The sequence below is a fragment of the Homarus americanus genome, unplaced genomic scaffold, assembly GCF_018991925.1.
Source record: "Homarus americanus isolate GMGI-L3 unplaced genomic scaffold, GMGI_Hamer_2.0 scaffold21072, whole genome shotgun sequence".
Taxonomy (NCBI): domain Eukaryota; kingdom Metazoa; phylum Arthropoda; class Malacostraca; order Decapoda; family Nephropidae; genus Homarus; species Homarus americanus.
The window spans coordinates 1-15,546 of record NW_024748076.1 but is presented as its reverse complement, the minus strand read 5'-3'; the positions used below and the strand labels follow the sequence as shown (position 1 = coordinate 15,546).

The 15,546-nt window shown below is 39.2% G+C and overlaps 1 non-coding gene across 1 annotated transcript; it reads left to right on the top strand.

Annotated features, from left to right (window-relative positions):
* The first annotated feature begins 77 nt into the window (after positions 1-77).
* Positions 78-149, top strand: Trnap-agg. Its single transcript has one exon. It is a non-coding gene; the product is annotated as a tRNA-Pro (tRNA).
* The last annotated feature ends 15,397 nt before the right edge of the window (positions 150-15,546 follow it).

Below are 15,546 nucleotides of genomic sequence, written 5' to 3'. Positions count from 1 at the left end.
CACTGACCTCCCTCCTTCAGCATGGCCATCTCTAGGTTGGGTGACCATTAGGTAAATAGTGAGCTAATCTTATCACTGGCCTGTTGGTCTAGTGGTATGATTCTCGCTTAGGGTGCGAGAGGTCCCGGGTTCAACTCCCGGACAGGCCCACCATGATTTTGAATTAAAAAAGTGGAAAATTGTGTGTATAGTTCAACGTATACTTAGTGCGGTATGTGCCCAAGAGGCTACCATCCAGGTCAGTGGCCAAGATAATGATACACTGGTGATAGGAAGGGGATTGGGGTGGGGTTAAATAACGGAACTTACGGATTAAAACAAATGTTAGAACGTTCCAAGTTGTCATAGAGGCAAAAATTGGGGGAACCTTAAGAGGTTATTAGTGATAAAACGCCATAAAATATTAAACTAACATACACTTTACCAAACAACCCGAATTTAACCTAATATTAACCAGAAATTATATTAACCTGACAATATATTAACCTAACATAGCCTTAACCTTATGTTTGGTAGGGTCACACTCGATAACACCCTTCTCACGTGTGTCGGGGCAAGCAGGACCCGAACCCATGACATACCCATGAGATATACGCGCGCTGTATTCCGTGCTCTAGTGGGTTCTGGAACTTTTGCTTGATACAGTATGATTTGTTCTACTTTAATTTAACATTCAAGCAAGCTAGAAAGTTTGGGGCGAAAGATACATCAACAAACGTTTGAACAATTCGTTGTCTAATGTAAATACCAAGAATTAATAACTTACTTTAGTCAGTCCTATCGCGTAATTTTCATTTTCTCTTATTACTTTATTTATACACATACCATAGCATAGTTTTTATTAAAGATACCCGTCAAAAATCAGCTTGGAAATATTCGATAAAACCATAAATGTCATCTACCAGTATTAGAGAAAGATATTGATACTTATTCTTTGTTTACATTACATGATGAATTTGCAGTATTACCAACCCCGAGAGATTACTTATCGGTCTCTCGCAACTAACACATTTATCATCTTATTTTCCACTTTTTTTTTATCTATCTCTTTATTAAATTTGTCCAGAATGTTATCTATTCTCGATAATTTAAATACCGTATGTTAATGAGTGCAATATTTCTCAACACAAGTGCTGGGATTTCAACACATTTATCAACGAATTCAAATAGGACAAAGGTCAAATGGGTTCCTGTCGTAATAGGTCCCATCCTAAACTAAGTTCACCTTTAAGATCAGGACCAGTTCTTATGCCGCTTCTGTAGTTCTGTCTCAATAGGTCTCAGTCATAACAGGCCCATCGTAACAATTATTTCACCATCAAGATTACAGTTCCCTGAAAGTGTATCGGAAAGCTTGAGTATTAAGCGATATACTTAAAGCAGCCCTCTCCCCCTCCTCCCCTAATAAGTTTCTGGGTGTTGCTCTTAAGTACGGGGCGGTGTACACTGCTACTATTACTACTTGAAATTAATTACTCCTGAAGGCCGATAAACTGAGTCTACGTAACCAGGCACAACTTGAGGGTACAAGAAAACTTCACCATAGTGAGAGTAGCGTACCAAAAGTATCAAGGAATATCCAGATGGGACATTCCTTGAGAAGTACATTCAATTTGTTACAAGCAAATAACATAGTAACTTCCCCATGACAGGGCACTGACGCCTGATAGTGAGACAATCAAGGTAATAGTGTAGAGTAGTAGATGTGGGACTCATAAATCAATTTGAACTAGTGGTATGACGAGTTTACTACATAATATATATTTAGTGCAGGTACATGATATAAGAAAGCCAATTAATGTCAATTTTGTCATTCTAAGGGTTAATGGAGTCATTAAGATCACGATAATAATAAATTAATATTATTAATTATGGTTTGAAACTGAAAATCGAAGGCTGAAGAACGTTTTTAGCTATTTTAGTTCGCTACCTTACGATCGTTTGATTTGTAAAGCACAACTGACCCCAATGATCTGATAATCAAATCTCTCTATACATAGACAGTGTAGGTATATAAACAATGTACATAGACAACTTAAGTATACAAACAATGTACATAATAAGTGCAGGTATACAATGGTAAACAAAGTGAAGCGAGCAAATTAACCATTACATGTCCAGTTTTATTAAGCAAGTAAACCTAACTTATCCTTAGTACCAGAACATTTTTGACATATACTTAACTTACCTTTGTGACTACCACAACTATTGCAGAAACAAATGCCGGAGTCATTAGCAAGGAAAATGGGCTGAACGATCACCGGCTCCACCACGGCTTCGTTTTCGCGCCTTCTGGGAGTGAAATCATTCATCTTAGGATATTACCACGAACATTAAATTATTATTACCTAATATCTTTTTTATAATTTTTTATGCTGTATTTTAATAGTTTTTATTTGTGTTTTATTTCTATAAAATTTGTGAAGATATTTATTCGCCAATTCTTTTATAAAATTGATAGATTTCAGTTTATCTCCCTAACATTCTAGAGCTCGTGTTAGGATATGTTTATTTCTTGTTATATTCGTAAAATAATAATTCCAGCAATGAAAAAAAATATATTATTGCAAATATTCACTAAGGTAAATATTTCTTTATCTTTGTGTTTGTGGAAGTGACAAGTGCTGGCAGCATTGTTTGGGTTTACAAAGAAATTAATGACAACAGATATGAAGATAATAGTTATAATACTGTATCAGTTATTTGTATTGTTAGAATTCTGAGGACGTCTGGAGGGACGATGTGGTTGGTGGAGGTGGTGGCAGTGTTATTTTGTAGGATCTAAAAATTTATAGGTATTATAAAAAAGATAATCGAGTTATTTGTATTGTTATGGAGTTTGTGGAGTGGATGGAGGGTGTGGTAGTGATGGAGGAAGTGTAATACTAATATTATCGTTGGTTATGTACATATCAATAAATAATTAAACAACACGATACTATTCGAGTAATGGTGTAGTGAATTTGTGGAGGTCTTGAGGGAGGGTGTGGTGGCATCAGTGTGGTTGGGGAGATGGAGGAGGTGTTGGTAACAGTGTAGTGGTGACTGGTGGTCGTCCATGTTGGCAGCCTCAACCCAGCCGCCCAGTGATCGTATATCAGTGTGTGTAGGAGGTTGTCACTCTCTTTACCGCCTTCCTCTACCTCGCTAACAAGTGGTTAACGGGCCCATACCGCCTCTAAATACGGGATTATGCAAGCCATCAAATGTGTCGTCGTGGGTGATGGGTAAGTTACATTTAAAGTGTGTTAAAAGTGGTGAAATATACAGGAGGCGAGTGTGGTGTAGTTATCAGGCCAGCGGCTGGGTGGGGAGAGGTACTGTACACTCAGCTAACATCCCTCCTCATCACTATTTACTGCCTTATACAACACCCTATTGAACTAGATATTACGGGGACTATGATATAATATTAAACTCTGGGTTAATACAGTGGCAAGCCTTACTGGGGTAATTATTGATGGTATTGCAACATTGAAGGAAATAATCACGTCCTCAAGTATGTGGAGATGAAGCTCAGAAGTAAACACGAAATTTTGGGGTCATTTAACCTTCAAACTACAATGGATGATAATGTAAATATTGAAAGTTTTAGTATTTTATCAACTACCTGACAATTTATTACCATTGTTTTTGTTATTATTTGCCGTCTTCCAATTTTAACTTACCATATCTTAAGTACTATATTGATTACCTTATTATTATTCGTTATATTTTACATTTTTGTTTAATGTTTAGATATTAAAAAATGTAACAAAAACAGTATTTATTCCATAAGTAACATTGGGGTGTGATTGTGTTCATTTATTTTAGAGAATTTACGTAAATGTTTGTAAATTCCTATAAATAAAAAATAATTACATTTAGACCATTAACACCGGTATTGGTATCTGCATAAGGCCATATTGATGATTGGTCTTTGCTGGTCAAGGATAAACTCGTTGCCACACAAAGGAATGATATATGTTATTGTATTATTGTAGCTGTAGTGTTGCCAGATCAGGTCCAGCACCAAAGAGTTAGTGATTGTCTCTATAAATCACACGCTAATTAACCAGATTCAACCAAACATCGATAAGAATAAACCATTTATGAAGGTAGATGCAACCAATAAATACATAACAATCAACCAAACTGATCATAGTAACATTCATTAAACGCTAAACAACCAAAATGCAATCACAGTAACCTTCAATAAACCAAAACAACCAAACAGCATTCACAGTATTATTTTCTCAAGGTGTTGTTCCTAATTTCAGCTTAATGGTGAACTGTATGTGAGTACAGTATAGCCACAGACCAAAGAAGTAACTATCATTGCTTCTTGGTTCATTCTTGTTAATGAGGTAAAGTCCAATGGATTTTAAATCACTGAGGATGTAGACGTTGTGATTCTACTTGCTATTCTATAAGGAAATTTATGTTTGCTTATTTTTTGTGGTTCTGACAGTTTGATTTGCCTTCTGTGTATTAAAATGAACATTATATTGAAGTTTTTGAAGTAAAATAAAAGCATTATACCGAGTGTGAAATTAATGGACTGTGAATGTAAAGTTTAAAGTTACCAATATTAATTTATGAAAGATCTTTTTTGATTTTGGTGTTGTGGATGAAGAGCCTTTTTTTTCACCAATTTGAACCGAAATAAACTTGACTACACAAGCAATTATACCCATTGCTGTATTATATGGTCCCCACACAGTAGCTCATTGTGCCATATTATGAGTAAACCTTCTCTTTGTCATTCTAAGGCCAATTAGCTATATGTTTATTTAAGATTCATTATTATTTCCTCATTTTTAGTTGTACTGTTACTGATATTTTCTGTACTTTTAACTCAAATCTAAATGGAAATTCATAATGGAAGAACAGCAAAAATGATCATAAAATCATCAAAGTGGAATGGTCTTGTCAGGAAAAGTTTACTCATGGAGGCAATGCTGGGGCAGGTTTAATAAATGATATAGGAAATTTTTTTACTAAACCAACGGGAATTTTTTCTGTGGGTTGTGCTGTGTGAGGGAGAGGAAAGGTAAGGCCCACCCCTTATGGTTGGGTTGCCTTCCAGGTAGTATAGTAGTGTGATCCTTGGTGCAAAATGATGATGTCTGATGCATTATATGGTCTGTTTTGGAATTTCCTGTCCTGTGTATTACAATAAGATCACCTGAGGATTAATTACACAGCTTATATCACCTGATGATTAACTTAAAACACCTTGATGCTAACTTAACCCAACTTAATCTAACTTAACCTAAAATAACCTAACCTGATCTAATCTAATCTAATCTAAATTAACCTAAAATTACCTACCCTAACCTAACCTAACTTAACCTAAAATAACCTAACCTAACCTAATCTAATCTAAATTAACCTAACCTAACTTAACCTAACTCCTCCAGGTACCATTAGGGTGTTTAAGCATCAGGTGAAATAAGCTTGGTTGCCTAATCATAAGGTAACCCCAAAGTTTTCCTTGAACTGTATGTTAGGAAGCGGGTCATGTCTTTAAAACTAAACCTCGGCTCTGACATGATCTCATTTATTACAGCAACATGAACCAACTTGACCTATTTTATCTTAGGTTAGGTTTAGTTGGTTAGGTTAGGTTTGGTTTTGTTGGTTAGATTATGCTTTGTGTTTATGTGGATTAGGTTAGGTTAGATTTAGTTGGTTAGATTATGCTTTGTGTTTATGTGGAGATATAGAATATATTTTGTACATTTATTCTCATTTTTTCTTTATTTTTCAATTGGATTTGTATGTGGCTTATCTACATTGACTTTTATATGGTGGTCATCATCAGTGGAAGTTAGCTGTAGGGACGGTGGCCATCATCAGTGGAAGTTAGCTGTAGGGACGGTGGCCATCATCAGTGGAAGTTAAGGACCCAAGTGAAAATAAGCTTGTACAGTAATGGCGTCCTTGTGTATCCCTTGGCAGAATTAACTTAACTCTCCCATTGTTTGTCTGCCAACCAACACTGTTCAATGAAAGTACCGGCAATTAATATAGTACTGTACTTGCAGTTCACTTACCGCCTTTTAAGTGAACTGAAAAATATGTTTCCTGCTCCCCAATGTGAGTTGCATTCTGTATTCAAGGAAAAGGTTTAGTGAAAATCCTGCAATGCTAAGACAGCACTTCTAGCACTGTACTGGGCATTGCAACAAGTCATCAACAGTCACCAACCGTGGAAAGTCCTCATGTAGCGGTATACAGTACTGTACCTTGGGTTATGGTTGTCATTAGAGTGGTACAGTACTACAGTATGTAGCCAGGGTAAACGTCTTGTTGACAAGCACAATAAATCCCGGGTTGAGGGCTCCATAACTAGAGGTGTAATTATCACCAGTAGTGGATTACCTGATGATAAGGCACCCCAACTTATTTAACCTGGTTATTAAACACCTTTGGGGATTATATTAGGTTTTTAGGTTAAATTCTCATCAGGGTGTTTAATTATCTGATAGAATAATATAGTGGCTCGTAATTTTCATGTGATATATACAGTAGTTACCTCATTCCCTTATATTTTCCTTCAACAATATAGTTTTATCTGTATGAATAGGTCTCCTCACACAAGTTCCAGATCAAATTTATTATGTGATTGCTGGCAGCCATGATTTAATTACCTATGCTTAGTGCTCACCTTATCTAAACTAACTTGACTTAACTTAACCCTCCTCACCCAGGTAGCATTAGGGTGTTTAATCATCAGGTGAAGGTAACTGGGAGGGCCAATCATCAGGTGTGACCCTCATTGTTTGCTAATTACACCCCCCCCCTCCCCCTCATCACTAGACTTGATAATATTCAGTACATTATATCATTTATATTTTAAATCTGGAACAACTAACACTAAAAAAGTCATTAATTCACATAATTGTATATTGTATTTTTGTGTTTCAGTACTGGATGGTGTGTGGATATCTGTGTAATGTATTTTAAATGTGAGAGCAAATACTGTTTCATATTGTTGCTCTGTGGAAAAGGGTTTAAATTTTAGAAAAAGTGTTGCCAGGTTGATGACAAACCCAATTAACAGTAATAATGTGCATGACTGTAAGAACCTCATCTATGGCGATGTTTGTGAGGGAAGTTGATTATTCTGCTTATGGCGTCACTGTCAGAAAACAGTAAGTCGTGTCAGAGCCAATTGGTTATGGTGGGCAACAGGGTGTCGGTGATTATGGTTGAACATCAGCGGTCAACTCACATGAAGACTAAGGTCAAGTAAGGTTATATGAGTGCACTTGAAGATTAGACACCCTAACTTATTCCACTTGATTAAATACCCTAATGCTAACCTAACACTGTAACTTTGGCTAACCTAACCCCGACAGATAGCATTAGGGTGGTTAATGATCAGGTGAAATAAGCTAGGGTGTGTATTCTTAAGGTGATCCAATAACTGTTTTTCCATCACTGTAAAACAGTTAGCAACATAGAGAGTACTGTACAGGTATATACAGTATGACAAGAGGCAGTTAACTTTTTGCTCACTCTTACATGGTAGACTTTGCATTACAAGACCTCAGTGTTGAAATAGGTTTTGAAATATTGACAAAATCTGCTGGTATCAGCTTTCATGTTCTTGATGGAATCAAAACATGAGTACCAAGAAGCTCTGATGGTGCACGACATTCTTGCGTGTTTTGTGTTATATTTTCCTGGAAATTTGAAGGATAGGCTGATGTGTGACTGAAACAAGTTGATGTGTGTGTAGGTGTGGGAGTTTACCTTTCGGGCTTTTCTTCGTTTAATTACTTATTGTATTATCAAATCTTGGGGTCATTATGCTGTTACCTGTACATCATAAATAATGGACAAGATTTATTTATATGTCTGTGTCACCTTCAGCTTTGATTCCTTAACTCAGCCACTGTGCCTTGGGACATGTACATGTACATTATACTTATTACACTACAAATTATCTCCTATCACAATAATGTAATCTACACTGAATCACATAGCCTACAGTACACTACAGCTGTTATTGTACTGTATTGCACTATAATCCGACATTAATAGACTGTATTAGGGAGTGAGTGGTCGAGAGAACGGTTAACGTGAGATAGACTGCCAGTCACTCTCCTGTTGTGTTTCATCAGTAATTATTTTTTTCACACTAACAATCAATTTTCTGTATGCATTAATATTTTACTTTGTTGAATTATGTGGAGATTAGCCCGCTAGGTAATTTTGAATGATTAAATGCCCTAATACAATATAACTTGGAGGGTTAGATTAGGTTAGGATGGTTCATCTGGAGGTAAAATAAGCTGGTGGGGTTATGCTTCATGTGATCAATTTAGTGAGAGATGTTACTGACTTATATCTTGAATTTTGTGTTTTAGTGGACATAAACAGCAATTTTGTGGTCATTGTATATTACTGTATACTGTATAGGGGTAAATATTTTCCAATGGATGGTCTGACTGTATGGTAAGGCTCGAGAACCCTTACATTTATATTCCCATTATATATACGGTAATATCTTCACAGTTGCACGATTTTGTGATTACTGTACTTACGACGACTTCTATCAATGCAACGTTACTTTAAAAAACAAACAAATATTTACTGATATATTAATATTTTTTATAGTGATTTTTAATTCACATTCTACAGTCTACCTTGAAGGAATAGTCACAAGACCAAACTGAAAATAGGATTAAGTTAACTTCATGTATAAAATGGACGATAATGTAGTGAACTGAAGCACTCTTGTCGGGGGTAAAGGAGTCTCTGAATTTCTCATGAGTTTATTAGGTAGTATAAAGCATTATCACCCAACAGTACTGAGGAACGGCCAGCTTATCTATGAAGATGAAAGAGGACATTGTGTATCAGATATTGAGATCATCAGGGAGGGGACGTGTTAGGGAAATGAATGATGAAGGGGAAGAAGAGAATGCAATGAGAAATGTATGGAGAGAGAGAGAGAGAGGAGTTTGTTAGATGAGACATTTGGGGTGTATAGAGGAAGAAAGTGAGAGAGAGAAAAGTGTGAAATATAGACTGAGTGCAGAGGAAAGAAGCAAGATGGATCATTGCCAAGTGACCTTCAAAATACCTCTTATTAGAACACCTGGCAGAGCTTAGCCTACCATGGTCAGGGCCTTAACACAGTCTACCTGCAGGATACTGTACTATCAGATCAGTGTACATTAGTATACTGAGCAGCTCCTGGCCAGGTAGTTGCTTGGTGAGACAGTGAGCCTTCAGGAAGATTCATCTCCCTCCCATAATAACATAATCTCAGCCCAGAAGTTCATAGATGAATCCTCACATTCCTCTTCCACTCAAGCCATCTGTACCTCCTCTAAATACTTCACTTACTGTCTTCAAGTGGACCTCTTAGGATGATTCAAGTGGACTTCTTAAGGATGATAACTGTTGTTGTGCATTCCCATCATATTATTCAATGTATGATAGTATGGTGGTACACTACATTGTTGTTTGTCAGTTCATCTTTTATAGGTGTGTACAGTACAGTATGGTGATCAGTGTTGAGTGAGACAGTCGTGTATCTCTCCCTGGTGGGCCTACACCTCGTCCTTTCTCTTGTTTATCGTGAAACTTTTATGACCTTTTAGCTCAGTCATTCTTCTACAGCTAAGTAAGGCGGGTACATCGTGTTTGATATAGCCGCACCCTACATAAAAGTGACAAACAAATGATTTGGGCTCTATTATTTGGCAAGTGTTCCTATGAGTGGCTTTTGTTTTGGCTCCTCATGCTGGTAATGTTGTTTGTTTTTGTTTGTATAATGAGAGCTTTTGTAACCCACACAACCATGGAACATTAACTTAAATGATAATGATGATAGTGATGATGATGATGATTTCCTTGACTTGAGACATTTACCCCAGGGAAAACTTTTCTCATCCTGCCGTTGGACCAAGAATCCATGATATTTTTTTAGTCATATTAAGTAATTTTTAATTATTGGTTTAATGGTACAAATTCTAACCTTACTACACACTTAAAGACCTTAGTCGTTGAAGTGTGGTAATGACAATGTAGTGGAAATTGTTAGTATTTTGTTACCATTAATTAATTCACTTAGAGAGTATGTGTCTTATATGACTGTGTCCCTTAGAGAGTATGTGTCAAGTATGGTTGTGTTTCCTCTTTAATTTAATTCTGTAATTCTTACAATATGGTCAAATAAAGTTTTTTTTAACACACATAAAGCGCTAGAGATCAGACTAGTGTTATTGTCGGGTCTAATTCACCGAGGCTTCCCCTTGCTAGATGAACCACCTGAAACTAGCATAACCTATCCTGACCTAACCTAACCCTAACCTAACCCTACCCTAACCTAACCTAACTCCCTCCAGATAGCATTAGAGTGAATCTTTAGGAAATCCGATACAAACCGCTATCGTAAATTTATCTCAACTCAGTAGAGAGAATAATGAACATTTATACAAAACATGACCTTAGTTACAGCATAATACAGTACAGGCTTAATAATACAATAGATTTATTATTTATGCAGTTAGTGTATTGTATAGGGGTAATGTATTCAGCTATTTCAGGAAGCTGCAGGTATACAAACAATATACCTAGACTGTACAGGTATACAAACAATATACCTAGACTGTACAGGTATACAAACAATGTACCTAGACAGTACAGGTATCAACCAATGGTGAACAGTAAAGTAATTCAACTAAGAACAGCCAAACAAAGTCATCAGACCCTTATAGCCAGACTACTCGATACACCTGGTCTAGCGCCACAGGTAGATGCAAGATGTTTAATTGCAAGTGACAAGGCAGGTTTAGAGTGGCGGGCAAATGGGTGAGGTAGATAACAGGCGAAGGTTATCACTGATCACAACGGGGGTCTACTGATAACAGGTTATAACGTTACCTCACTTTCTCACACTCTCTCTCTCTCTCCTTCCTGTTAACGCCACAATGTAATATATGTTGGTGTTTAATGCCATTATGATAACAGTAATAGTTGTTAGACCAAAGGGTTATCAGTAGTTACAATGATGATAATAAGGTCAAGGGTTAAAAGTAAACACGATAACAACAAGGGATTAATCTTCATTTTTGGGGGTCAACATTTTAAATCTTTAATAAAATGTAAAAAAAAAATAGGTATTATATGAAACACAAGATTCATTGATGAGTAAACACACCATCAGGTATTGTACTTAACTAGAATATTGGTAAGTTATTTTGTGTGTGTGTGTGTGTGTGCATTTGAGTTCGTGTGCTAGCCTGTGCATTTGAGTTCGTGTGCTAGCCTGTGCATTTGAGTTCGTGTGCTTGCCTGTGTACTTGTCTGTGCATTTGAGCTCATGTGCTTGTTAACATGTAGGTGCTTGTGTAAGTATGTATTTCTATGTGTATATTGGTTTGTGCATGTGTACGTGTTTTGTTTGTGCATGGATAAGATTGCTTTGGTCTACTGTGTGTGTGTGTGTGTGTGTGTGTGTGTGTGTGTGTGTGTGTGTGTGTGTGTGTCAAGGAGCCACCTCTGACGTCACTCTGGCATGTGGCACCGCCCAAATTCTGATGTTTCTACCAAGATGTGAGATAGCCCCCCCCTCCCCCCTTTTGGCACTAACTGGCACCCACACTCGCTTAACCACCACCACGCTTGTTACACTTGAGGATAATTACCACCCCTGAATGACACCGTTATAGATCATTTTGGTGAGGGTAAGTTATTTTAAGTCGACTTTAATGTTTATGGTTAGGTTTGGTTAGGTTAGGCTTGGTTAGGTTAGGCTTGGTTAGGTTAGGAGTGTCTTTGTTTGCACCTATCACTCCAAACACCTCCCCACACTCCACACCCTTCCATACTCCCCACACCCTACCGCTCTCTACACTCCTGACTCTACCACACCCCACACACTCCACACCCTATCTTTAATACACCCCTCTATCAATACACCATAAGTCTTCACACACACTATACTTGTCTTAACCCTTCCATATCTGACTCAGGGCGTTTAGGTGGTGAGGGGTAAGGGCCGGGGGTGAGGGAAGTGAGGTGTCAGAAGGGGTGGTAAGGGGTCAGGGGTGAGGAGAATGAGGTCAGGGGGGAGTAAGGAGTGAGGCTCTGGGGTGAGGGAGGTAGGGTCAGGGGGGAGGGGAGGTAAGGGGCCTGGGGTGAGGGGAAATGGGTGGCCAGGAGTGATAAGAGAAAGGGGGAGGTGAGACCCCCTAGGGTAAAGGGAGGGGGTTGAAGACAAGGGTAGGTTACCTAAGGGCCCTAGGGGGAGGTGAGGTAAGGGACTCATTGTTTACATCAGCTGTGGGTGAGGTGGGCGTGGTTTGTTTACCTGGGCAACCCTCACTTGTTTGCCTCTCCAGATTGGTGGTCCCCTCACTCCCTACCTCTCCCTACTCTCCCCCCCCCTTCCTCCCTACTTTCCCTTCCTCCTCCGGCCATACGCTTATATACATAAACATCCTCTCGTCCCCAGGGCACACACACACACACACACTCACTCACTCACTCACTCACTCACTCACTCCTCCACACACACACACACACACACACACACACACACACACACACACACACACACACACTGTATATACGTATGTGTGTTCGTTCCCAAAACAGTAACGCACCATCTTTGAACCCCTGATATGACCCCTTAACTTAAGTTGTGTTGTAAGTGTGTGTGTGTGTTGTGGTAGGAGGAGAGGGGTGTGGTGGTAGTAGTGGTAGGAGCAGGGTGTGGTGGTAGGAGCAGGGTGTGGTGGTAGTAGTGGTAGGAGCAGGGTGTGGTGGTAGGAGCAGGGAGTGGTGGTAGTAGTGGTAGGAGCAGGGTGTGGTGGTAGGAGCAGGGAGTGGTGGTAGTAGTGGTAGGAGCAGGGTGTGGTGGTAGGAGCAGGGTGTGGTGGTATGTGTGTAGTAGTAATTGTTGTTGTTGCTGTAGAAGTATGAGGGTGTGGTGGTGGTGGTGGTGGTGGTAGTTGTGTATTGGGCAAGTAAGATAAGGAGAAAGATTACACTTATCAGCCGATAGGTCTCTCTCTCTCTCTCTCTCTCTCTCTCTCTCATTATCACCATTAGTATTGTCTCATTATCCTCATTATTTATCACCATTATTCCTTACAAACAAACAGAGTTATTCCCCGCACGTAAACAGTGGATGGATGGAGATGTTTAGTTGGTCTGTGTGTGTGTGTGTGTGTGTGTGTGTGTGTGTGTGTGTGTGTGTGTGTGTGTGTGTGTGTGTGTGTGTGTTGCTAATGTTTCGTGTGGTGTTCCCAGCTTCTAGTAAGTTTTCCTTCCTGACTTCTTTCCGTTTGTGTGTCTGTCTGTCTGTCTGTCTGTGTGTCTGTCTGTCTGTGTGTCTGTGTGTCTGTCTGTACATACACTTCCTGTCACACTGCTTACATATTTGGGTGGGTGTGTCTTACAGCGCTAACCACAATGTAAAAATAACACAACACAACACAACACAACCTAACACAACACAACACAACACAACACAACCTAACACAACACAACCTAACACAACACAACACAACACAACCTAACACAACACAAGCACAACACAACCCTAACACAGCCTAACACAACACAACCCACAACACAACACAACCTAACACAGCACAACCTAACACAACACAACCTAACACAACACAACACAACTAACACAACACAGCACAACCCTAACACAACACAACCTAACACAACACAACCACAACCTAACACAACACAACACAACACAACCTAACACAACACAACCTAACACAACACAACACAACCTAACACAACACAACCGCAACACCAGCACAACCCTAACACAGCACAACCTAACACAACTAACCTGACCTAACACAACACAACACCATTTAACACAACACAACCTAACACAACACAACCTAACACAACACAACACAACCTAACCTAACACAACACAACACAACACAACCTAACGCAACGCAACTAACACAACACCAACCTAACACAACACAACACAACACAACACAACACAACCTAACACAACACAACCTAACACAACACAACCCCTAACACAACCCTAACACAACACAACCTAACAACACAACACAACACAACTTCAACACAACACAACACAACTCAGCCTAACACAACACAACCCTAACACAACACAACATAACACAACCCTAACAACTGGCCACAACACAACACAACCTAACACAACACAACCCTAACACAACACCAACACAACCTAACCCACAACACAACCCCACAACACAACACAACCTAACACAACACAACACAACCTAACAACCTGACCTAACACAACGCAACCTAACACAACACAACACAACCCGCCTAACACAACACCAACACAACACAACCTAACACAACACAACACAACACAACCTAACACCAACACAACCTAACACAACACAACACAACACAACCTAGCACAACACAACACAACTCAACCTAACACAACACAACCTAACACAACACAGCCTAACACAACACAACTAACACCAACACAACACAACACAACCTAACACAACACAACACAACCTAACACAACACAACACAACACAACCTAACACAACACAACACAACACAACCTAACACAACACAACACAACCTAACACAACACAACACAACCTAACACAACACAACACAACCTAACACAACACAACACAACATAGTGGTTATATTGTAGTGTGGGTGAGAAATGGTAGAGTAATAATAATAATAATTAACGGTTTATTGAACGAGCATGGCAGTCCGAAGGCTGAAAATATCCAGTTACATAATTGGTGAATGGGTCTCTTGATTTACAAATAATATACAAGTAACATAAGTGATACAAATATGATATATAATAACTATGTGGGGAGTGTGTGTATGTATGTATGTAATGGTCAGTATGCTCACCTCGCAAGTAAGTGGACCCGGGTTCGATCCCCGGGCAGGGTGAAGCTATGGGCAAGTTTCTTAACGCCATTTGCCTCTGTCTACCCAGCAGTAATTGGGGACCTGGATGTTAATTGATTTGCTGATCGTATTCCGGGGTAATGGTTAACCAGTGCAGTTGGCGAGTTGTCCGGTCTTCTTGGACTATTCCTTGACACTGGGTCATGCAGCTCGTTAACTCAGGGTGTGGTTGTTGTGTTGGCGACAGCTTCTACACCTTACACAAATTCACGCATAGGAGGCCCTTGGGTCGGCCATCCTCGTTACAGGAGGGGCAACCATTATGGTGTGAGGATCTTGTAGTTTGTTAATGGCAAATTTATGAGGAGTATGGTAGGTTATAAGTATGGTAGTGGATGTATGGTTAGGTTAGGTAGTATGGTAGGGTGTAAGTATGGTAGGGGGCAGAATGGACAGTGCCTTAGGGAGGAGGAGGAGGGCGGTAGCGGTCACCACCACCCAGAATAGCCTTCACGCCCACACACCGCCCGCCCCAACCACTTCACACGCCCAATTTTGGCCTCGTGGTGGGGGGGGGGGCTATTTTATCTTGAATGTCAGCTCTTTGTTTGTGTTTTTTATCTTGCTTTTTGTTAATTTTCTTTAGTGTTTTTTTTATTTGTT